Genomic DNA, 24,010 nt, shown 5'->3' with positions numbered 1-24,010 from the left:
ACAAAAATATTAAAGTGGTGAAAAGTCAGTAGTGCTACTGTGCACATGCACAGTATGTTTGGATTAAACTTAGTATGAAAGCAAGCATAGCAGGCATATTCCCAGGATGGCCATTTGACTCTCTCTCTCTCTTAATTTGCTAGAAACGGAGAGGATTCAGACTCTGGAAGGAAGAGCTTGAGGTGCAGAGGAGCTGAGTCTGTCCTTCCCTTGCAGGATGGGCAGGCGAAGAATGTTCCCCAGGACTGCTGTGCCTCCTGTTTTCCTGCCAGGTGGCCTAGGGACCAGAGCAGTGCTGTTTCTCTCTAAAAATCAGGTCAGAAAGTGCCTAATCCCCATGGCACCAGGCTGTTAGTGTGCTTACTGTTTGATATTTGGTTACAGTCTTGACAGAATTAGGAACCATTCTATAAGCAGATGTCAAAGATATTTGAAATGAAGTTAAATTTCTTTCGTTTTCAGATAAGTCAGGATAAACTGCTTGTCCATTACTTAAAACTATCCATATTGCTTCTGAGTCTGGAGCTGGGTATTATGTATGTTCAAGATTATATTCAAGTGCAGAGTATATTCACGAATTGCTCTTATACCTTCAGTTTTTAGTTGAACTTAATGAGCTTTGTCTTCTGGAGAAAGGAAGACAAACTTCTGTGTTTTAAAGGGCATTTTTTTAATGCTGTAGAGAAGGGGTAGGTGATAACAGCACCTTGAGAATGCCTGTCCCACTGCAGCCATCTGCATCCATGGCATGGTGCATCCCTGCACAGTAGGAGTTGCTGGTACTGCTGCGTGTGCACTGGACAGCAGCTGTGGGAGCGTGGGCTGGGCAAGGTCTGGGGACCATTGTAACTAATTAGCAACTTCCAGATGAAAACATGAGGCCTCTTTGGGATACTTCTGTGAGCCTGGAGGCTCTTCCAGCAATGTTCTCATTGTGAAGACGGTGTGGCACGTGTGCAAACACACTTTTGAGCATCCCATCCCTGGACAATGATGTGGTCGCACTGGTGCCTATTAGTAACGTGAGGCCAGACCTGGTGTGATGTGATACAGTCATGATCTAACGTGGTGATGCCCTCAGAGTCAGAGAAAACACCTTGTCTCATGGATGTGCGCTGCAGATGTGATTCTAACGTCAGAGTAAGTCCAACCTGGAAGTAATACATGTTGTATGGTGATGCTGAAACGTGGTGGTGAGTAAGAGGAGGAGTGGGGTAGTTCTGAGAAGCTGAGAATGTTCACTTCTGTTTGCTTGTGTGCTGGATGCTGACTGGAAGGGACACTGCTGAAACCTGAGCACTTTCTGAACTCCTCTCAGTCATTAGACTTCTTTGTGCATCTGGTACCAAGAGTGCAAGAAGAATGGTGTAGAAGCAGTATTTGTACATAAACCAGTAATCTGCAATTCATACGTTCATAAAGCTGTTCATCTGTTAATTCAAAATGAATTGAACCGTGAATGAACAAGGCTGTATCTTTTTGAAAATTCACAGTGAAGGCTTTTTTGGAGAATCTGCTGCAAACATCAGCTTGTTCCAGAGCTGCTTATCCTTGGTGCTTAAAAATATATACGCTTCTGGTCTCTATTTTGTCTGGCTTCACCCCCCAGTGCAGCATTGTTTTATCTGGCTGCTCTGTTAAGAGGCCTCTTACTGCATTTCTTTCAGATCAGCATGAAGCTGCAGCCTTCTCTGTGACATCCTACTTGGAGCAAACCCTTGGAGTCTCCCTTCTTAAAATCTTGTATTTGTTCCCAGAGGTCTCCTGTGAGGGCTGCCAAGTTCTCAGTGTTGTTCAAGAACTGCAGGCACCAGTTGCAACATGTCAGGAGCAGTTATGTCAGTGGAAAGCGTGGAGGTAACATGATTTGTACCAGACTGGGATTGTAAATATAAGGTGAGAGCGTCGAATCCTTGGCTGAAATACTGCCCCAGAAGCATCTGTTCTGTAGGTATCTTGTCATGCCTCTCTCTCTCTCTCTTGTTTTTTTTTTTTCCCTTTTAATACCTTCTTTGGAGGGCAGAATTTAGTAATTAGAATTTGCATTTTTTCCGTCTGGGGTTCATTGAGATGTATATTTTCCTTTGCTTCTATGCTGCAGAGAACAGTTAATAGCAGCAAAAATGAGGTAGAAACGTTACTTTTAAGAAATTATACTTTTTAAAATTTAAGAGCAAAAGGTGTCAGTGGTTACTTTTATATGATTATCTATTGGAATATCTACTTCCCCTGCTTTGACAGCAGTGTAAGATGCTCCTGGTGTTAGGTATGCTGTGGTGTTTCTCATTCTTCACTCATGGTAGAGGAGCCTATGTTCTCGTATATCCACTCTGCAAGGAGATGAAGGTCTGCTAGGAAGCATTCTTGTCTTTTCTGTTCCTCCTGTGTGGCTGAGGAAGCCAAAGTTGTCATGGGGTGTCAAACAAGAAGTGAAACAGAGATTTCAGCAATTTCTGTATGGGCAGCAGAGTGGGGAAGTGATTAGTGCTAAGCATTAGAGAATCAGGAGCAATGCTTTGATTGATAGTTTTGGACTTAGACTTAAGTTTGTTAGTAAAGTCAGACGTTACTTATGTGATCCTGTTTTAAGGAATAATAGTCTTAAAGAAGGACATTGTAAGGGAAGCATGTCTTGAAGCAGAGGATTAATTCACAGCTGGTTTTCAAGCACTCGTTTGTTTTACAGGCTTTTTAAAGCAGATTCTTTCATTTAATTTAGTGCTACAGATTTTAAACACTTATAGCCAAAATCTTATTGCGCTAAAGATGTACTAGACTGAAGTGTCACTTCTAAATCCAGTAGAGCAGTTCTGCTGGAAGTTAACAGCACTGAGTTGCAGGGCATCTGCAATTAATGTTAATTATTGTACTTCTTTTGTCTTGGGACTATGATATTAACTGTTTAAGATGTGTACCCAGTCTTCTAGGTGAGGGTGCATGTGCTGTTTGGAATGCATTTAAATAAATAGTAGCTATGTTGACCTGCACTCCCACTTGTTTTCCTGTAGTTGGAAGTGAGAACCTAGTTATGCACAGTGTTTGCATAAAATGAGGCTTCCTTGTTCACCAGCTGCATTTCTAATGCTGGAAGACAGTCATTAGGATTTTCTGTTTTGAACTGTGTTGGGAATAAGGCTATCCCAGCAGCTTTCAGGGGCTGAAGGGGATGAAGACAGTAGCACCCCAGGGCCACGTAGGTGAAGCCAGGAGATGGAGAGCTGAGTTGGTTGCATTGATCCCCCTGGTGCTCGAGCTGTGGGCAGACAGAGCCGTGGGACCTTGCTGTGCAGTGGGATCCTCCCCCAGCATAGCAGCATGAGGGAAGGTTGTGGAGGAGTTTTTTGGATTTCCATGATGCCAGTACACACTTGCATGAGATGAAACAAGATTTACTCATCGATTTTGTTTTTTATTTGAAAGACAAAGTCTCAGCAGTCCCCTTTGCCTCTGGTCTCCTCAGTCTCTGTGCCAAGCACTGCTGAGCCAGCCTTGCAGCAGGGTACTGCTAGACTTGACAGCAGGAGTGAAGGGAGAAGGCCTGATACACACGTGTCCAGTAAATTGCCCCTTTTATTTCCTTGCTGAAAAGCGTTTCTTTTCTGTTCTCAAAAGATGTGTGTTTGGTTCTTTTGCCAGTCATTCAAGTTCCTGCATTATCGGCCCGGTGGGGTGCAGTCCCTTCTCTGCTGTAGGTCTGTGCTAGGAATCGTGCAGAGGGATTCAGTCCAGTGCCAAATGAAATGTCTGTATCTCTTTGGCTTTGGCAGCACCTTCTGTTGCACTGAGCAGAGATGCTAACTGCTTACTAGGAGGAATAAATATAAGCAACAGCTGCTGTCCACTTCTGAATGTGGCATTCTGCTCTTGCCAGATGAGTAAAATGAGACCATACTCATTTAGTGAAAGGAATATATCCAGTCACCAAGGCAGCAGGAACAATACCAAGCAAATCCTGCCTTTTTGCTTCCCAGAGCTACGGCACTGAGATCAGAGCTGTTCTATAAAGCGGTATCTAGTCACAGGGTTGGTAGTACAACTGGTACTGCATAGTGCTGAACGGTGTGGGCTTGTGCTGCAGTGCCAGCCTGGGCTGGAGCAGCCTCATCTGCTGAGAGGGCTGAGACACAGGGCCCCGTGGGCCAGATGTCACCATTTCCAGAGGCAGAGGAGTGTGGCAAGGTTTGGGGGAGCTCGGCTGTGTTTAGATTCTCAGGGTGTTGACAGGTGGAAATTTGCTCCTTGCCTATACTTTTTAGAATCCACACTGGTTTAGAGCAACAGGTTTCTTATCGTGATGAGAATACAGTTAGGTGTAGGAAAGTAATCCTAACAGAAACCACACTTGACATTTCTATCACATTACGTTGAACTAAGTGGGATTACTCAATGTGCAAATCTATTAAAGACTTCATGGCTTCCTCTGAATGTGAATCATCCCTTTAGAGCTGGAATTGAGCCTCTGAGGGCACACTGCAGCACTCGTTCAGAGAGCAGGTCACCTCCTCATCTTTGTTCTTTCCTGACAGCAAATTGTCTCAATTCCTCTAATATTCCACTGCCTCTCGTTGAGACCTTTGCAAAAAAAAAAAAGCTGTGGTTTGCAGCCACAGCCCTGCTGCATTCAGGTGGGTATTCCTACAGCTGCATCACGTGTGGTAGCTCTGCAGTAGGGGAGAGGCTGGGGTACTCCTGCTGTCCTTTTTGTGGTTATTTAGGCTGTTCCAGTTAATAGATGTATATATTAACTGGAATATATATATATATATATATATAAAATCTGAAGTGTTTTAAAACTCTTTAGGCAACCTTGGACACAATTCCTCTGAAAAACAGAAAAAGCACAAGTCCGAGGGAGCACCTTCAGCTGTGTGTCTGTCAGATTCCAGCCCCCTAAGTCCCTTTCCTTCTGGACTTGGCATTGCTGCTCTTGTATTTAAACAGACCTGTGGTCTGCTGTTGAAAACAAACACAAACAGCTGGTATTGTTTTCTTCTTTGTAGGAGAAAACACTAAAGCTGTTTTTTCATCCCTAAAAGATTGTTTGCCCTTCTCTTTGTGTTCTGAGTTACTTCGCTTTATATGAGAAGTATATATAAAAAAAAATTCTGGCCAATGACAGTTGATATATTTCCAGAAAAAAAAAAAAAAGAAAAAGCCAGACAATATCCAGAAAGTCCCATTTGTTTCTTTTTTCTTCCTTCTTTAAGCCTAAGAAAAAGAATCTGCCAATATGTTCAGCTGCTGGCAAGCGAGGCATTGTCAGGAAGCCTGACTTGCTGTGAAATATTAGTAAACAAGCAGCTGTGTTAGTGGTAGCCAAGTTTAACAAGATCTCCACTTATTATCCTGTCATTTTTTGTGAAAGAATGTGCCATTGCTGTCAGATCCATCTGTCCAACCGCACAGCCCACGCATACAAATCTCTCAGCCTCGCACGTGGGAGAGATATTGGAGAAATTGAAACGGGGAATGAAAGATGAGCAAAAAATCTGTTAATAAATAGATGGAACTTCATTTAGATAAGTGACTGTCTGGCCCAGAGCAGACAGGTTTTGTGTTGTGTGCAGTTGTGACTAATCCAGCTCTCTGGCCCAGTGCAAACGTGATGTGGTGTAGCTAGCGTGGGTAAATGCCATCAGCGGCTCTGTTCGTCACAAACCATTATGGTGAGAAGGTGGAGAAGATGGCTGAGAAAAGCTGTGGAAGAAAAGGTTGAAGAAATACATCTTGTTTGATTCTGGCCAATAGAGCTCTTCATCCACAGGGATAGTGTGTGAGGCTGCAGCTGCCAGCTGTGGCTGGAGGCAGCCGAAGGAAGCAAACGGCGTCTAACCATGCCTAACAAGAGCAGCGTGTGCATGGCAGTGTAACCTGCACCCAGGAGCGCGGTGGGGATGTGCTGGACCTCCCTGTGCAGCAGCAGAGGGGAACAGTTGTGCCCCAGCAGGCGGTCACCTGGGAGCTCCTGAGCATTTGTCTTAATTCTAGATCGGAGCCTTTAGGGTGATGCTTTGTCATTGTTTCATTGTTGTGTTTTTTTTAATAACTGTGGAGACCAGGAGCTTCACGTAAAGCGAAGCAGACGCTCTCTAGGTATGGTTGGAACTAGCTCAGATGTTTCTCTGTCTCTTGGCCCCATTTCAAACCTTCCAGCTTTCTGGAAACTTGGAAAAGGGAACAGAGGAGCACGTTGAGAATATTTTACTTCAGAAATATTAAAATTCATTGCGGTAAGCATGAATGAATCTGCATTTGAAAAGAAAAGCCATCTTTCAAAAGCCCTTCTCCAACTGCCAGGGATCAGGAAATGAAAGGTACCTGCCAACAAAACCAGGGTGCGTGGCAGCTGCTTTTTCAGGCAAGCACACGAGTCCTTCTGACACAAAGGCAGCAGGACCTGTACCTGGAAATAACAGTGCCTGAGGAGATGGGAAAGATGATGGAAAACATCTGTCGTACGCATCTGAATCCGTGAGCTCTTGGGCAGGGATGGAAACGCCGGCATCATCCAGCTTCCGGTGATCCAACGCTGCTGTGGTGAGAGCACCCCAGGGTGCCGAGCCCTGCTGAGGGGGAGCAGCCCCAGGCAGCCTGCTGCCGTGCTGCCTGCGTGGGCACGGCCCTCGCTAGGGATTCGTTCTTCTGATTTGCAGCAATCTGCCAGAAGTTCTACAGAGAGTCCTTAGATGGTGCATAAAACAAACAGAAGGTGCAAGTCTGATTTGGCCATAGAAATATTGTTTTCAGCACCTTGCTTGTGGGGCGTGAGGTTTTATTGATTTGTTGCTTTCTTTGTAGAGATGTATGCAAAGATGCTCGTGGGATGCACCGGGGAAAATTAGTTTGCCTCTGAAACTCCATTAATTTGTGATGCATTGAGTTTTCAGCTACCTGGAGACAAAAATAATGACCACAACGAATACGGATGACTTTGTGTAGGAATGATTGTCAAAACTTTAGAAGAAAAAAAGCAATTTGGAAATGACCGTCAGTGCCCCTGCAGCGCTGCAGTTCTGTCGGTTTTCAGCTCACCCAGTATTCATCTGGCTTTGAAAACTGGTGCACATGAAGCTTAGTAGCTTTGGTTTTGAGATATATTATTTGATGAAAGGCAAGATGTCCCTCTGATGGTATTTTTCCCAAAGGAGAAAAAAACAGAAGCACCAGAGTGCTGATTGATTTCGATGACTAGTACGGGTTATTAACACGAATATGCGTTAATGATCTTGGAAACAACTGTTAACAGCAAATTAGTTAACAGCATTAATTACAGCTAGAAAAATAATATAGGGAAGATTAATGCAGGCTGGCAAGTATCTGGGGAGTGTCACAGCATGAGACAAACAAAGCCTGCCCAAGCAAGCCGCCCACCGGTACAGTTCACGGGCAGCACTGGTATCATGCATTGAGAAGGACAGGACTGGAAACCAGTGGAGTTAATGGGTTTCTTGAAGACTTGTCCTCAGTCAGCAGGGGAAATCAGCGGTCTGACTTCCTGCGTGCTTGTGGGTGCTCAGGGAGATGTGATAAAGAGTGAAAAGCCATCTGTGTTTGCCGCACTTCAGTGCCCTGCCTGGAGATGAGGTCAGCCCAAGGAAGCCTTCCAGCTCGCTGCAGGTGAGATCTTGCTCTGCATCCGTTCCTTGCCTGGCCTCAGAGGGCCTTCATGCTGCGTGATGTGAGCGATGTTCCCTGGTTTGCTGGGAGAGCTGGAGCAGCGGGGGCAGCTCTGGGAGCGCGTCCCCGTTGCTGGGCTCAGCACAGGTGGGTGGGAGGTTACTGCACCTTGCTCCAGATGCTGGGCTCAGAACTCCTCGGGCTCGTGCTGAACCTTGCCATGTCTGCCCCTACCTGCTGTGGCTGGGGATGGCCGCCGGTGCCCTCCTGTAGCTGCGGCCCCAGCCCCACTCTGTGCCACCATTTGTCACAACAAGCTGAGCGTTGCGCTCGGATGTTGAAAAGTAGCAAATGAACTGATGGAATATGCAGCCAATATAAATTCATGAGCAAGGTAATGCAGTCAGGTCATTCTGACACAAGGGCTGTTTTCTACTTGCCTTTTTAATGTGAAATATTCAGGAGGGTTTGAGAGCTTTGGCATGTAATAAAATCCTGACCTGTTTTCCACCAAATTGCAATTATACAGCCTTGGCTTAATAATATATTGTCATCTGGAAATGGGTCAAAGCAAATCCACATACCTTACATAACTTGAATTGGTTTATACAAAGAGAAGGGGATAGACTATCTTAAGCCCTCTAAATAAGGGATAGCTGCAATACCAGAAATGTTTGAATATCATTTGAAGCTGAATTTTAGAATGCGCTTCCAGGTGCCGTGTTTAAAGACAAAGCTGTTTCTTTGATGGGAACGTTTGCTTTCACAGGTCTGGGGGCCCCTAGGCTGCATCACAGCGCTGCCATGCTCCGGAGCAGCTGGGATGAGCTCGGTGGTACTGCAGGGTGAGCTCCTCCCAGCCAGATGCAAACAAGTGATTTGCCACGCTCTGCCGGGTGTCGCAGCCTGAGCAGCATTTCCTGGGCTAGTATTTCTCGGTCTGGGTTGTGAGGAGGGTTTTGTTACTTCATCATGCCAATGTTAGAGCCCAGAGCGTAGCAGAAAGGCAGAACTCCGTGACTCGCGTGCATGCTTGGTGCTTTTGGAGTGGTTTCATTGCAGTGAGCTGGGCACGAGGTGGCAGGACGGGGGGATGAGTGGAGCTCAGGGACTTTGCAGCAATAAGTGCAATACAGCAGAGGGATAAAACAGAGCAGCTGAAAATAGCCCACACAGAGCAGTGAGTGCCAGTTTATCACTGGCAAAAATGCTTTGATTATGGCATCCTTTGTGAAACACACTCATTTCTCCCAGGAGAATCCGGTGAGGTCTCTCATTTATCCTCCGCTCCATAAAGGCCAGTGAGCAGTTAGGAGAAGTGCTGTAGCAGAAACGTGGAGCGTGAGAACGTTTCCCAGGGTGGGTTGTTGTTACAGAAATGCATTGCCAAAGATCTGTATTGCAAATGTCGGTTAAATTGGGCTCTTCTCTTATGTGGTGATCATTTAAAATCAATTTCCAATGTTTGTGACTATGAAGTATTGTCAGGAGAATGGAAGAGGAACCGTTCCTTGGTGGTTTATGGAGTGAGAACCTGTAAGTGCACATCTGTGCATGCAGGTGAGTGAGGGAAAGGAGGGAGTGGGCACTTGGTTTTCCTTGTACAGACACTGTGTGATGGGAGGAACTTCGTGCCCAAAAACGAGGGGCAAAATTGTATTTCTCCAATTTAAATAATGTATATTTTTACTATGAAATTACAGATGTCCCTGTTAATGTCTACCATTCTAACCTGTTTCCCCAGGCACCCTGCACACCCGAGCTGGCGGGGCAGCCCTCTGGCTCTGGGCAGGACATCAGGCTGTGTGCGCTGGGACCTGGCTGCCAACATCCCTGAGAACCCGTGTGACACGCAGGGAGCCCGGCAGGAAGGTCTCACCCCAACAGCCACAACTGCGTGGCCCAAACGCGGCGGCTGTGAACCCACTGCTGGGGTCAGATGGAAGCGCTGTGCACGGGGAAAAGCAGAGGCTGCCTAGGCTGCGTTGAGCCTGTTTTGGTGGTTCAGTAACAGAACTGGCTTCTGGGGTACCGAAAGGGGAAAAACAGAAAGGTAAGGAACTCCGTCTGGGGTAAGAGGTGTTCTCAGTAAGGAGAATAATGATGCGTATTTCCCAGGAGAAGTATAAGTACTGCACAGTCCGGTTTTGAGAACCTAAAACAAACCAAGAAGCTGCTGTTGTGTGCGTATGCCCTCAAGGTCTTAGCGGCGTGGTGCAAAAAAGGTGAAGTTGCAGCGACTGTCACAAGAGGGAGTTGCAGCACAAGCGTGGGAGCTGCGCTTCTGCTCGTTGCCTTTGCTTCCAGGGCTTGCTGCCTGCCTGCCTGGCATAGGGAAGCTGCTTTTCTTCTTGCTGATGGGGTTTGCTTTAGTTCGCTCTGCACGTGAAATTAGCAGTGGCCAAATATCTGTTGAGGAATATATTTCTGGTTGGATGAAGCTTTGGAATATTTTAATGCCTTTTCAGGGCTTGCAAAACCTTTCTGAATTAATAAGAGATTTATTCAGGTAATTTTTAAACCATATGTTTTCCCCACCACAGAGGATTCATTTAAATGGGAAAAAAAGTGAATTACAGAGAAGGCAAGGAACAAAGATGCATCCTTGTGTTCTCCCACAAGTAGATGAAGCACAACTGGAGGCGGTTGTTTCCGCAGGGGCATAGAATCCAGGCAAATGTATGTGCCAGTCACCTGGAAGAGAAGGGAGAGAATGTCTTCTGGCTAGTTGTCTTCAAAGTGCAAGACCCCCCCCCCCTGCAGCGGTGGCTGCTCGTGGCCACAAGTACTGCATGGCAGCGTGGGGCTCCTCGCTGTGTTTGGGGTTTTCCTCAGTGTTCTGCTGGCACATGGAGCAGGGCACCAGCCTGCCCAATGCTCGCGGCCAGGTGTCCCCCCACGCCAGCACCCCCACTGCTCCCTCAGCTGCTTGCTGCGAGCAGGGCACGTGCTGGGTGGAGGGAGGCAGAATGGAAAGGGTTGTGAGCTTCATGGGTTTTGTGGCTGCAGAAAATCATGTGGGAAATGCGGCGTGGTAAAGCTGGAATTTTAACTTGGGCTTAGCAGCGTGGTCAAGAACTTCCAATTCAATGCAAATCCAAGTGACGCACTAGGTGCCTTTAAATTGGCATTTACCTCATAATTTAACCTCATCTGTCACCTTAAAAGCCACAATAGCACGTTCCACCAACGTATAAACCTTAAAATGCGTTCTCCAGAAAGCTGCCATTTCCCAGCAATTGATGGTGTGTGCAGGGTTGGTTTTCTCTCCTGAGTGACCATTGGAGAGGAGGAAATGCAGTGAGGTTTGTATGGGCTGCTGGAGACCTGTCCTGTCAGTGACCTGAGTGGCAGCTCTGGGTGCTGAGCTGCACCTGGGGGCTGTTCATTGCCCGGTGTGTTGCTCAGCTCAGCCCCTAAGGCCACGCATGGCATTGGCCTCAGGCCACGTCCTGGCCTTGGCAGCCCAGTGCAGCTGCTCCTGGTGGTACTGAGCCCCAGCGCTGCTGAGCCCAGGGTCTGCTTGCAGCACGGCCTGCCTGCTGCTGGGCTGCAGCTCAGCACTAGTAACCCAGCTGAGACGACTTTTATAGCTTGTGTCAGGCAGATTTATTCCCAGCAATTATCCCTGGGATGGTTAGAAGGGTATTTACCAGTCACTCTGCAGCCATTGAAGCGAAACTGTACAAAGACAAACCCAAATCCTCTGCAGCCATTAATTTTAGAGTCCAGTGGGAAGCGGATCCAGAAGTGATGTTCTGCATGTAAATGTCTGCACTGACAGTGCCATTGCTCCAAGCCAGAGCACCTCTGGTGTTCCACCTTCCAGCCCTCCTATCGGGTATCTCTGCATTCAGCCGCGTGCCCCAGGCGTACCCTGAGCCCCAGGAGCGTGGTGAATTAAACATTTAGAAATTTCATAAATTGAATTTTTCAGGTCTCACCCAGTTATCAAATAAGCCAACGCTCTGTCTTGATGTTGGTGGCGTAGATGTGAGTGGAGGTAATCTAGCAATTTTAAGGGAGCTCTCAAATGTTGAGATGGGTGTGACTCAGGAGAAAACACATCCCCCTGGACAGAGCTGCCACTCGTACCTCTGTTCTATGACTGCAGCAATCTGACATTCTCCCATCTGTTACTCTGCAGGTCGCAAGGGAGCAGGGCAAAGTAATAGAACAAGACAAGGTATGTAGAAGTGGGTTGTGATTTATGTAGGAAATCACTTGTTTGTTTTGTTTATTTAAGGGAAAAGCTCAACAGAAGAAATATGACTTTAAAATTTAGTGCCAATATTACAAAGCTGTAAAGATTTTATTACTTGGAGCATGGTTTGTGAAGATGAGTTGTGTCTCTGTACTGTAATGCGGGGCAGCGTACCAGGGAGTTAGTGATACAAATCATGCAGGACCTGGGCAACCCGAGGTGCGTCTTTGGCAGCCCCTTGGTGCTGCACAGAGCCTTGCTGCTGTTAGAAATGGGGCTAACAAGAACTTCACTTTGACTTTCTAATACTCAGTAATCCAGCTGCTTGTTAAGGTGGCAAAGATGAGAATGTACTCTAAAGGTATTACTTGTGTAAAGAACAAATATCGCCAATTCTTGTTGCAAAGCGGCCAAATTTTAATGAGGTGTTCTGGCTGTTACTCCTCAAACATCAGATGCTAAATCACCTGAACTCAGCAGAAGTAGCACAAGGAAATGCATCTGTTCCTAGGCAGGCTGTATTTGCTTTCCCCATTGTATTCCTGGCCTTCCTCAGGGGTTGTGCTACGGAGAAATTCTGTGTGCGGTACAAAAGGGGAAGGGCTTGCCTCTAACCGAGGTGAGGCATGATTGCTTCTGGCTGAGTCTTTCCCCAGCACACTGCCTAAGGGAGCAGCACTGAGGGAGGGAGCACGGAGCAGAGGGGTTTACCCACAGCCCTGTGGAGCATGAGTGGAGGGAGAAAGGTGGTGGGATGCAGTGATGCTGCATCCAGGATGCATAACTGCCCCCGGCCTTGCTGCAGGAAAACTGATTCCCTGCAGCACATTGTGACAATGTGGCCCACTGGAAGGCCTCTATAAAACCAGTAATCTGTTAAAGAGCCATACAAACACATTCCTTCTAGTGCTGGCTCGATTATTCTTGCGGTTTCTCCTGGGTTGGCCGCTGGCTGTTGTTGGCCCTTGCCCATTCCTTTCCCGTGAGCGCTGTGCAGACATAGATCCCCTCTGCGCTGCGGGTGCCAGCAGTTCCCTGGCCCTTCCCAGCCCTCCTGCTGCTGCGGTTAAGCAGCTCGGCGATGCCAGGCTCATGCGGTTCCTCTGCATAACTGCAGGAATAGCCAAGAGATAGAGATCAGCAGAACAACGCACTTTGTAACAGGAGGAGGGGTACTCCTGGGCACAGCTAGGGACTTTGTTCCTTTAAGCCCTTTGCCAAAGCTTTGGCACAGCAGCAGCTGAACGGCCGGCCTGGGGCTCTCGCTGTGCCCTGCAGCCAGCAGCACGGCGGCTTTGCTGGGAACAAATGGATCTGAGGGCTGCGTGTGTGACCCCCAGCCAGCCCGGGGCTCTGGCAGCAGCCTCATCTTCTTCTTTCTTCTTTCTTTTGGCAAAGCCCACGTGGATCTGCAGAAGAGAATTTAATATTTTCTCAGGCGTCAGTACTGCTTTTGCCCTTAAAATGGTTTTCTCTTCCAGAAGGACTTACAGCCTCGCTGACTTACTTGGTTCCTCCTCCTAATTTTGGCCCCCCATTCACTTAGAGCACTGGAAGCATTTAAAATACGTAAAGTGCATTCGTAGCGTGGAGCAGTGAATGGTACCGAAGTCAGCAGATGTGCCCAGAGGACTGCTCCAGGTGAGACACATCTGGCGGGTACCTCGGCTACAAGAGTTCTCAACCAACCCCCGTTAACCACCCAGCTCCAGCAGTGTACAGTGAGTGAGGATCTTATTCTTCCAGCACAAGCACAGAGGAAAACAAAACATACACAAATTATAATATACGCAAATCGAGTTGAGGAAATCTGTTTTTCTTGCATATTTTTCTTCAGCTGGCAAAGAAGGAGATGCTTATTTGCCACCAATAATTCTCTTGGGCTTTTCCTTAAACACTGTGTACTCTCCTAATTTCATGCATTTCAGAACTGGCACCCGGCTTTGTTTGGCTGTTGGGCTGAGATCTATTGTAGAATCATGTCTGCAGCTCATTCCTCCCTTCCAAATGGAAGATGTGAATGTTTAAAATCATGTCCGTGTTGTCATACTACATTTTTCTGTGCTTACAACTTTCATATCCTTAATCTCATGCTTTAGATTTGCAGAGAATACTTACTGTGCTTTCAGCTAAATTAGGGTAGTAGTTATCAAAACCGTTGCAAACAGCAATGACGCTCTGTCCTTGCTTAAGGCAACGAAGCCTGGAAAGATCCCAATCTGTGAAGGTCAGATTGTCTTGTTAGGAATACATGGCTCCTGGTAGAAATTATTTCCATTAGATCAGATGTATATATATAATTAGCAGAACCAAAAACAGATAGCATTTTTATGGGAACAGCTATGCGGCCAATGAAGTTATTGCATCAGAGTTTTTTGTATTTAATAAAGTATGACACAGGGAGTGGAATCGTATTTCTTTTTACAAGAAATTGGCTTATGTCCCAAAAAGTCTATTGTTCTGCTGCAGAGCGAGGCTAGGAGTGTAAAACTCAATTTTATTCTGCGTCTCAGAATGACACAATACAATGAATTGTGCATTGTGCCATAAAATGTTATATAGCCCCGAGGTTTATTGTAGGAGTAAACCCACCTTGGGCAAGCAGTTAGAGAGGCAGCTCCCTTCTGCAGTGCGTGGGGAAAGGTGAGCATCTTTCCATGAAAGCTGTCCTGCTGGAGAATGCAGGGGATTGGCAGCAGCCAGCAGTGGGACCTTCTGGGATCTTCAGTACCAGAAAGTTCAGTACTTGGGAAATGTGCTGTTTTCGTGGTGATATTAATGCAACATTGCCTTAAACTCTAGAGAGCAGCGGCAGGCTTTTGGTGAGTTTTGTTGGGCAGAGGAACGGGATCCTCCATGGGACTCATGGAGCCTTTCCTGTGCAGTACCCATGGGGCCAGGGGTGCCACAAGCACATCGCAGCCTCCAGCAAACACCTGCTGGAAACCCTAGGATGCAGCAGCTCCCCACAGTTCTGCTGGCTTTCAGGTGACACCAAAGCTCATGGAAGAATGCTGTCTGCAAAGACTGGCGTGGCCTTGTGGGACTGAGATCAGTGAAGCCCCAAGTTTTGTGGGTCTGCAGACCTGGAACTAATGCCTCAGAAAGTACGTGTCATCAACAGAGAAACACAGAGCCGCAGGGACTGGGAGCACGGGGTGTCCGAGGAGCAGGTTGGGCAGGGCGTCCATTGCAGCAGGTGGTGAAGTCCAAGTCCTCAGGTGGCACGGCTTGGCTTCAGTTGTTGTTCTGCACTCGTCATCTTTGAATTCGTGCCAAACTCAGAGGACCAAAAAATGAGAACTGTTTATAGTAAGCAACGAAACCAATCTATACAAAGCTAAGTTCGTCATTGATGTAAAACAACTGTCTTCAAGTGAAGTTCTGCCAGAATTGAATGCTGCTCTGTCACTTTGTGTATGTTACATCGTTTCTAAGATACTGATAACTGCGATACAAATAATTGTATTTAAAATGTTCCACTGCTATCCATTTTTTTTTGTTCATTCACTATGAAAATATTTCATAGATGTATGCGAGTCACATGCAGCCTGGGGGCCACAGTTTCCATTTTTGCACCCAGGACAAAAAAATATTTGTCCTGGAAAAAATAAGCAGACATTTAATTATCTTTCCTATGGGCATTTTGAAGGCTGTCTCTCCAGCTGTTTTGTTGACGTAGCACTGGACATGCACCCATAGCCTTCTGCTCTCCCTCTGCGGCCACAGGGCTGAGGGAATGGGCAGGGAGCTGGGGAGGGGGCCCTGGAGAGCAGCTGCTGTGCTCAGGATCAGCCCCTTCTGGGGAAGGGACACATCCGTGCCCGCTGATGGCAGCTCTAGGCCTCTCCATGTTAAATACTTGGGCTATGATCCTGCTCTAGAACAGGTCTGATCACACTGACCCCAAGAGTCAGTATTTTATCCACCTTGGGCTCTAGGCTCAAACTTTGGTTTAATTCCCTTCCTGCGGGCTGCCTGAAACAGGAGCTGCAAGGGAGATGTGATCTCCGCAGCCACTGTAAAAGAAGAAATAACTCTGAAGCGAGGAGATAACTGGAATTGAATTTGTATGTCTTTAATTAACAAGCACACAGGTAAGGGATAATCTCTTTTAGAAGATATGCACACATGTTTCGGAGCCCTGCCTCAACTTCCCGGGGAACACAATCAACCCCTCTGAATTCTGCAGACGTCCAGATTAGGTCACTGCAAAACATCCTGGGCACCTGCTCTGCAGAATTTCCCCTTCAGAAGCACTCGGGAAGCATCCCAGTTTTATTCCTATCTGCACAGCTCTGAAGTGGGATGATGTACCAAGTTGCTATACGTTAGATAGATGTCCTCCCATGCATGGAGAAAGCCATTTGCTTCGGGGCTTCCTGCTGATGTGTGACATGCTGTGCAGGTTGCACTGGCTGTTCTGTACAGACTCTGTTCTCCCAACAAGCTTTGAGTACAATTCTTATTGCTCAGATACCATGCCAGCGTTGCTCCAAGTGGTCGTTGCGTGGAGCTCTCTTTACGGGTGAGAAAGCTGATGATGGTTTATCCTTCGGCAGAGATCTGGCACTTGTCTCCATGTTTTTTCTCTTCTGAATTAGAGACTGCAGTTTGCAATGATTTTTGGTTAACCTCCTTCTACTTTCTTTAGGATGAAATCATCCCTCCATCAGAATTGTTGCGTGCTACCTATAGAAAGAATGAAAGCCCGTGTCTGTACGTTGTGACCTTCTGGAGCAAAGACACTAACTATGTGTATGCACGTAGATATGACACAAATTTATCATGCGGTATTTCCTAGCTGCTAAGAGACCACGAAGCCGTCCTTGCCCCCATCTCTCTCTCTCTCTCTCCAAATAAGGACCCCTCTTTGTTCAGCTTTCTATGAAAACAGGTGTGCGGTTGCAGGAATGGGACGAGGTGAGCTTCAATCCCTTGAACTCCTGCCTTTCTAAACAATCAGAAGCATATAGCCAAAAACTGGCATCAGCGAGCAAAGCAGCTGCAGCCGTTCCAAATATTGCTCTATTTAAAGCATCCCAAGGCTCACGAGAACAACTGCAGAGGCAAACCTTAAAAGTTGTCAATAAATCCGGCAGAGGGAGGAATGGCAGAACCAGGTAAGATGCATGATTAAAGTTAGTGTAGCTGTGTATCCTTAAAAGTCATAAATACAGACAGCATGGGGTGAGAATGCTCAGCTCTTCGTGTGGAACTCGTTGTTTGGTAACATGCGTGTGTTAGTTTCTAATAAGAAAGCACAAGCAGTTTGAAGCCAGTTCTGTTAGCAGCAATGAGTTTAAAGTAGCTCGAGTTCTTCCTGTCTCTGCATTCTACCCGTTTTATTTTCTTTTGTTTTTGTAGCTGTGATTTTAAGTTGATGAACGTAATTAAACTGAACCATGGAAATTGAGTTACGTTTGACAGTAATTTAGATATATTGCATAGCTGAAGCCTGAGCGTAATGCTAGGTGAACACAAAGCAATTTAGATTTTAACTCCGCAAAGCCCAAAGGCAGAGCAAAGTGAAATTTTAATAGCGTACTCTTTGCTGTGAGCACAATTCCACCGACGCTGAGAAAAGGCAGCTTATAAAAATGCATTTTGTATTCACTGTCCCTCTCTGTTCAGCTCACCACCAGAGGTTTGCATGGTGACAGAGCTGTACACTTCCACATGGTGCTAGCTGTGCACATGGTTACTCAGGCAGTGCTTTTACTTGTAAGAGGAACTTTTTTATCCACCCTCATAGGTATACCAGTGGCTTTTAAAACGTTGTGCCTCCTGTCTATGGCACAGTTACCACTGGTACCAAAAAGTACAACTGGGTACTAAATGCCGTTCCTTAATCCTCGTTGTCATTGGTGTCCACGGAAATTATGCTGATATTCCACAGTGAATTAGTACTGATGCACGTGGAGCACTGGTAGTATCATTATTTCGGTGTTTAAGAAAAGAAATAAAGAAAAATAAGTGATGCGGCCCCAGGTGTGACACGGAGCCAGGCTGGAGCCAGCCTGGGACTGTGCATCACCAGAGCGTGGGGCAGGCACGGCCAGGCCACCCAGCTGGAAGGACTAGGTGCCAGGTTCGTGTGATTTTCAAGTATGGAGCTGGCAAATGCCATCAGCACAAAAGCCTGTCCGTGCCCAACCTGCTTTAAATTAGATTGTAGAGCACCACACGCTATTGGCAGCACACATGGAATTCGGAAAAACTGGTTCGTTGGAGCTGGCAGCTGGGATGCAGACAGCTAGTGTCTGACGCAGAGGTGGTGGAACACCCTGCCTGCTCCATCTAACGCAATGGTGAAACCCCAGGACGGCCCTAGGCAGCCTGTGCCCCCAGGCACGGACCAGGCTTCCTGCGTCCAAAGCCAGCAGACTTGGAGGATGGTGCAGGAGATGTGTGCTCCTTCCCTTCCACATTTCTGCTGACCGGCGTGGTGGTCGAGCCTTCCCTGTGGGTCGCAGTAGCCTGGCTGTGAGTGTGTACCTACATGATATAAAATATAAAGGAAAAAAACATCCGCAAACTTGTGAGATCTTTTGGAGCAGGGGGCAGAAAGCTGTGAGTTCGAGTGTGATAACCTTGCACGGGGGGAACATTCACTCCTTCACCTGCCAAGCCTCTTTAAAATAAGTGGGAGCTTTTCTGTTCGGTGTCTTGGTGAGTCCTCTGGCCCGCTCTTGTCCGTGCCGTTCTGCTCAGGCACCTCAGGGGTGAAGGCAGCCTGGCAACACCACAGGCATCTTTTTGTTCATGGTAGTTGGCAGGAGTTTTGACTGAGTACGTGTGGTAAAACCAAGTCAATTTATAATCCTACACAAAAGGTGAACCCCAGAAAAAAAAAGGAAAAAAAAAGGAAGATAGAGACAAGATGAAGTTTATTGGTGTATCTAGGGAATATCTGGCTTGGAAACCAGTGATGCTGTAGCCTGTAGTTGAGGGATCACTGACATCACTGTGGTACGTGAGCATCCCATGATGGACAATTCCAGGGCTTCTGATCTGTGGAGGCACAGCGCTCAGTGTGCTGTTTGTAGAGGAACTCTGCTGTAGCACAGCAGAAATGCCACATTTGCCACTCTGACCTGCCCCTCTGTGCTTATTTTGAGATAAAATCATGTCTGAAGTAGAGAAAAATTACTGCAGTTGGAGAAGAAGAAAGTAATTCATACCCAGAATGCCAGGTTACATACATGGGTCACAGTACGATTCCTTTATTTATTCTTGCTGCCATCCAGACTTGTTCTTTTGGTTTCAGTGGGCTCTGGCCCAGCAGCTGGGCTTGGTTTCCTTGGCCTGTTTCGAAGCAATGCTCATGAATGCTCCTCAACAGCCCACATTTCCCTCAGTATCCTGCTCTCATTTGCCTTCATTATAATGGTGATTATAATTAATCCTCCAATTTCAGGATTGTAGCTTATTACCTGTAGGGGTCAGTACAGATTTCTTTTTTCCAAAATGCAATTCCTTAGGAGCATGCTGCTCCCCTGCTGCTGTCCCACTGCACCTCTCCTGCAGCTCAGCCTGAACACTGGGCAGTGCAGATGCTCTCTGTGCAGATGCTCTCTTTGCAGCTGTTGGTGTGCCCAGCCCTGCTCCGCGGTGAGGGTGATGTGTGGTTGTCAGATTTAGGCTTCGGATAGTTCTCCAAAAATGAAAACCTTGCAGTTTGTCTTCTGCAGCCTTGCAAAAGGAGTTTGTCAGCCTTCTGCGTGAGGCCTTGCAAACAGGTTCCCTGCTGGATGTCTCACACAGTCTAGCACCTAGCCTTGTGCACGTGCTGTGCTCCGTGCTTCTGCATCCCCTGCTTGTGGCATGAAATAGTCTTCACACGGTTGTTTTACTCTAACTTGGAGTATCTGTCCCGTGACAAGCAGGGGATCAGAGCAAATGATCTCATGGTCATATCTGCTCTTAAGCTATGAAACACAAGTACTCCTAATGGTTCCCGTGAAACTCTATCCCTCAGAGCCAGCTGCTTGCTGCCCATGACAAATGCTGGGCCCACATTCCTGCTGGCCCGTCAGCACTGGCTTACTCCTCTTACCTTTCTGCACTTAAAGTGGATCTCACATAACAAAACACCATATCCAGCAGATATATTGGCAGCCGAGCAGAGCTCTATCATAATTCTTCCATGTGCCTCAGTAGGGTCCAGACCTTTATTTGTAACAGGATCTTTCAGGGAAAAAAAGCAGCAAGGAAAGAGAAATGATTCCCAACAGAAGGACCTTTCCCTTTACACAGAGTCAGACACTCTTTAAAGGAAACAGGCAAGGGATTCCCCTGTGGCAAAAGGGCACTCTGTTTCACTGTGAGATTTTATCCTTGTGCTGCATGGTTGCTATTTATATGTCTTATGTTTTAATGGCAGCACACGCAGATTTTCTACCTATACACGCTTTCCCTCTTCTTAGATATACCAGGGAATACCATAGCAAGCCGTGTCTGTGTGGAGTGTAGTTTTTTAAGAGCAATGCGGAAAGCCTTAAATTATTCAGCATCCCTCCAAAGTCTCTCTACTGGCCTAAAATATGCAAGGTGTTGTGGAGAGTTTCACATTATTTATTAATCCCTTCAAAAACCTGGGAATCTTTTAACTGCAGAATGTTGTACTTTCGCGTTCTGAGATGTTGGAACTAATGCGATCTCGAAGGTTGACGTGCTGCTTACCGGCACGCTTCTGCTGCTTGCAGCTGCTAGAAGGGTCTTTGAAATGCTGGTGCTGTCCAGATACATGCTTATAAGGGCTGCTCCTGCCTTCTGCGTGCTTCCTGTAGAACCACCACCTCAATTTGCCTCTTTGTCTCTAAGCTGTTTATTAGCCTGCTCTTGTTCTTAGTGGACAGGACAGGCAAGACATCAGATTTCTGTGGCCCAACTAAGGCAGACAGGTGGAAGCTTCTGTGTTATTTTCTTACTTCAAGCTGAGGGAAACCCTTGCAGTGGATGCCCTGTCTCTCTGTAGGACAGGAGAGGAGGGGGCAGAGCCAGGCGCAGCTGGAATAAGGGCTGCAATAAGCGGTGGGTCCCTGAGGCACAGCCCCGGGCAAACACCCCTCTGGGTACGAGAGCTCACTCAGCATCCCCTCATTGTGGCTCCAGGCACATGAATCTTAAATTAAACAAGTACAGTATTATATATATATATAATATGTATATAATATATGTATAATTATATGTATAATTATTTAGATATATAATGTTATGCTTTTATATTATGTTATATATATAATTGCTGTATTCTTAATTTGCTGTTGCCAAGCTCATGAGACTTCTAGAAGGTTCTGTACGTACATTCAGCCTATTGAACCTGAGTCTGCTGTCCGTCCAGTCCAGATGTTCTCCTGATGACCTGTGGAGACCAAGGACATAACCGTGCTTCTGTCTCTGCTCTCTGCTTCTTTTGGAAGTGTTAAGCCTTGCACCTATCTGATTGCAGAGACCGGAGTGTGGAAATCGCTTTGGGTTTTGCTATGTATATGTAGCAGGCCTGCCAAGACATGGTGACTCCATGCCAAAAATAGCAATTGTAGATGTGTCCCAGGCTCACAGGTATCTTTTCTGCTACGTGAGAATTCCTGTTTTGTTGTATTTAGTTTAGTGAATTCGTAACGAGCGTAACGTGCCCTTTCTGAAAAAGATCATCCTTTCTCTTTCAGCCCAGCTCCCACTTTCACGTCTTGTGGTACCCATGCTGCTTGCAGTTGGCTGGATAGTGGGTTGTGTGGTGATGGTTTACATCGTCTTCTCCTGATAGAAGTAAGTGGCTTGCACAGGATCACGTGCCATCCTCGTCTTCTTTGGTGTGCATCGCTACCTTTTTCAATATAATTTTCTTTATCTTACAGGACAGAAGAATTTACCATGATGCTGATCAGAAGAACTTGAAAGTAAAATTGGATTGCCTAACAACTAAAATATGTTTAAAATTAATTATTTTTAAATCAACACCGTAGATACCGTGTACACCCTCTTTATCTACAACAAGTCTCACGAGCCGATTCTTCCTTTTGTGAGCAGATAAAACAAGCAGCGCATCTCTTCTCCTGAGCATCTTGTCCTAGAGATAGGGGTTGGAAGGGGCCTCCGGAGCCCCCCAGCCTCACGCTGGTTCAGAATCCAGAGGAGATTCCGCCACACGTGGGCATCCCATGCCAGTGCTCTGTAAGCTTCCCAGCAAAGAAGTCGTTCCTCACATTCGTGTGCCAGCCGTGCCTGGTTTGCATCACGCTGCCAGCAGCAGCCTGCCCCGTTCTCTGCTGGTCCAGGCAGGGCCAGGAGCTGCCAGCTGCGCGGCTCCAGCAGCAGGACAGGCCAGGTGCTTTCACATCGCAGTTTATTTACCAGGCGCGGGTGAGAATACACAGTCCTGAGACAGCCAGGTGCCCCAGGCAGCTTTGTTGGGTGTCCGGCAACGCCTGGCATCGAGCGTTTCAGATTAAAATGTACAGAGCTAAACTGTAAACAGTATAATTCAGCTTCAGCTGATTTGTGAGAGCGGAAAGATCTGACTTGGAAAGACATAAGTACTCCCACACTCACTCCCTTTGGATCCTTCGCTCGTTCCCAGTTTCTTTGCTGCATTTTTTCCTACAGATTAAACCATGAGATAGTGAACTGCAACCACTGCTCTCAGAGCGATGGTAGAGCGAAGCAGGACTGCATTTCTGAGGTGGCTCCCATGCTGCTGCGCAAAGGGCACGATGCTCCTGCCAGGTTTGTAGGGTGATAAAAGGAGGATGGTTCCCAGAAACTGTGTCTCACAGAACAGCTGAAGTGCACAGAGCACTGTGCAGAGTGGCCACCTGCGTCTGTCCTCAGTGCGGCAGCTCTGGGCCTCAGCCCCACCGTGCAGTAGAGCCACACCCTCCACAGGGCAATGGCTGCTTCCCTGGCAGGAGGGAATGCCCCCAGCAGGGGGCGGGGCCATGAGGGGGCAGGGGTGAGAACCTGGAAGGGGGCGGGGCCATGAGGGGGCAGGGCAGGAACCTTCTGGAAGGGGGCGGGGCCATGAGGGCAGGGGCGGGAACCTTCTGGAAGGGGGCGGGGCCATGAGGGGGCAAGGGCGGGAACCTTCTGGAAGGGGGCGGGGCCATGAGGGGGCAAGGGCGGGAACCTTCTGGAAGGGGGCGGGGCCATGAGGGGGCAAGGGCGGGAACCTTCTGGAAGGGGGTGGAGCCATGAGGGAGGGGCGGGACCAGGAACCTTCTGGAAGGGGGCGGGGCCTCAGGGTGTGAGGGCGTGGGCCGTGCTGAGGGCGCTGTGGTGGCGGAGCCTCATGTGGGGCTGGAGCCGCCTCTGGGATGAGCCGCCATGGGGCCTGAGCCTGGCATTGAGACTGAGCCCGGCACAGTTCACCTGGCACCTCGCTGGACCTCAGCCTGCCGCATGGACTAGGACACAGGTAGGAGCTGTGCGTCAGAACGCTGGTTTTGTCTTCTGCTGAATGCGGCTGGCTGCCCCCTCGTGCTGTGCTTTGTGGCGCTGGGTCTGTCAGCTGCCAACACCTGCCGTGCAGCCGCAGGGGTGGGTCGTGCTGGGTGTGGAAGCGCAGCTGTGGTGCGGGTCTGGACACGTGTTTTAAAGTACTTTTTTTACACAGAGTTGCAGAGAACGTTGGCTGCTTGTGTGAAAGCAGCCTCTGAGTTCCTTTTTGTGCAAACCTTGCTTGTGCTCGGAGCAGGGGCTCCACACGACGTGGCGAGGCCGTGTTCTGCTGCTGCGTGCTGCTGGTGTCAGCCCTGGTTGTGCCCCAGGGCGGGTGCGTGCACGGGAGGTGGTCACAAAGGGATGAAGAGAAACTTCCCTCACAGCGCATGCTTCACGCTGAGCTATTTAAAGCCGATGTAATAGCTTATTGATTTAATGGTCAAGTGGTAGCTACCAGCGCTGCCTACCTTCCTGTGGGCGGTAGCAGTGGGAGGAGGTGAGCTGAGCCCCTCAGTGTTTGGATGAGATCTCCTCCTGGCAAGCGGCTGAGTTTGGGGCGCCAGGCGGCCAGAAGCAGACTGGGTCATTGAGCCCAGCCCCACAAGCTGTCCTCAGCAGAGGAGGAAGCGCTATAAACAGGTAGAAGCATGGTGGTGAGCCTGCAGCGTTCTGTGGCTGCGTCTGGTTGAGGATGCACTGGATAAGTGGTTTCCTCAGGGAAGAGCATGGGAGTTGCAGCTGGTA

General features: G+C 47.7%; 1 protein-coding gene across 7 annotated transcripts in view; it reads left to right on the top strand.

Annotated features, from left to right (window-relative positions):
• PLCH1 (phospholipase C eta 1) overlaps positions 1-21,791 on the top strand; it is an 85,692-nt gene extending 63,901 nt beyond the window's left edge. The window contains exons 24-27 of one of the 7 annotated variants that reach the window (XR_002438139.1): positions 144-9,670; positions 11,765-11,803; positions 13,303-21,595; positions 21,685-21,791. The gene's annotated coding sequence lies outside the window, so the exon portion shown is untranslated. Of the gene's footprint in view, positions 1-143; positions 21,596-21,684 lie in introns of all 7 variants that reach the window. The other 6 variants (XR_002438141.1, XR_002438138.1, XR_002438137.1 and 3 more) reach the window with 6 other exon arrangements.

The sequence above is a fragment of the Numida meleagris genome, chromosome 4 (genome assembly GCF_002078875.1).
Source record: "Numida meleagris isolate 19003 breed g44 Domestic line chromosome 4, NumMel1.0, whole genome shotgun sequence".
Classification (NCBI taxonomy): Eukaryota; Metazoa; Chordata; class Aves; order Galliformes; family Numididae; genus Numida; species Numida meleagris.
The sequence above is the reverse complement of the archived record's forward strand: the minus strand, read 5'-3'. Positions and strand labels throughout refer to the sequence as shown.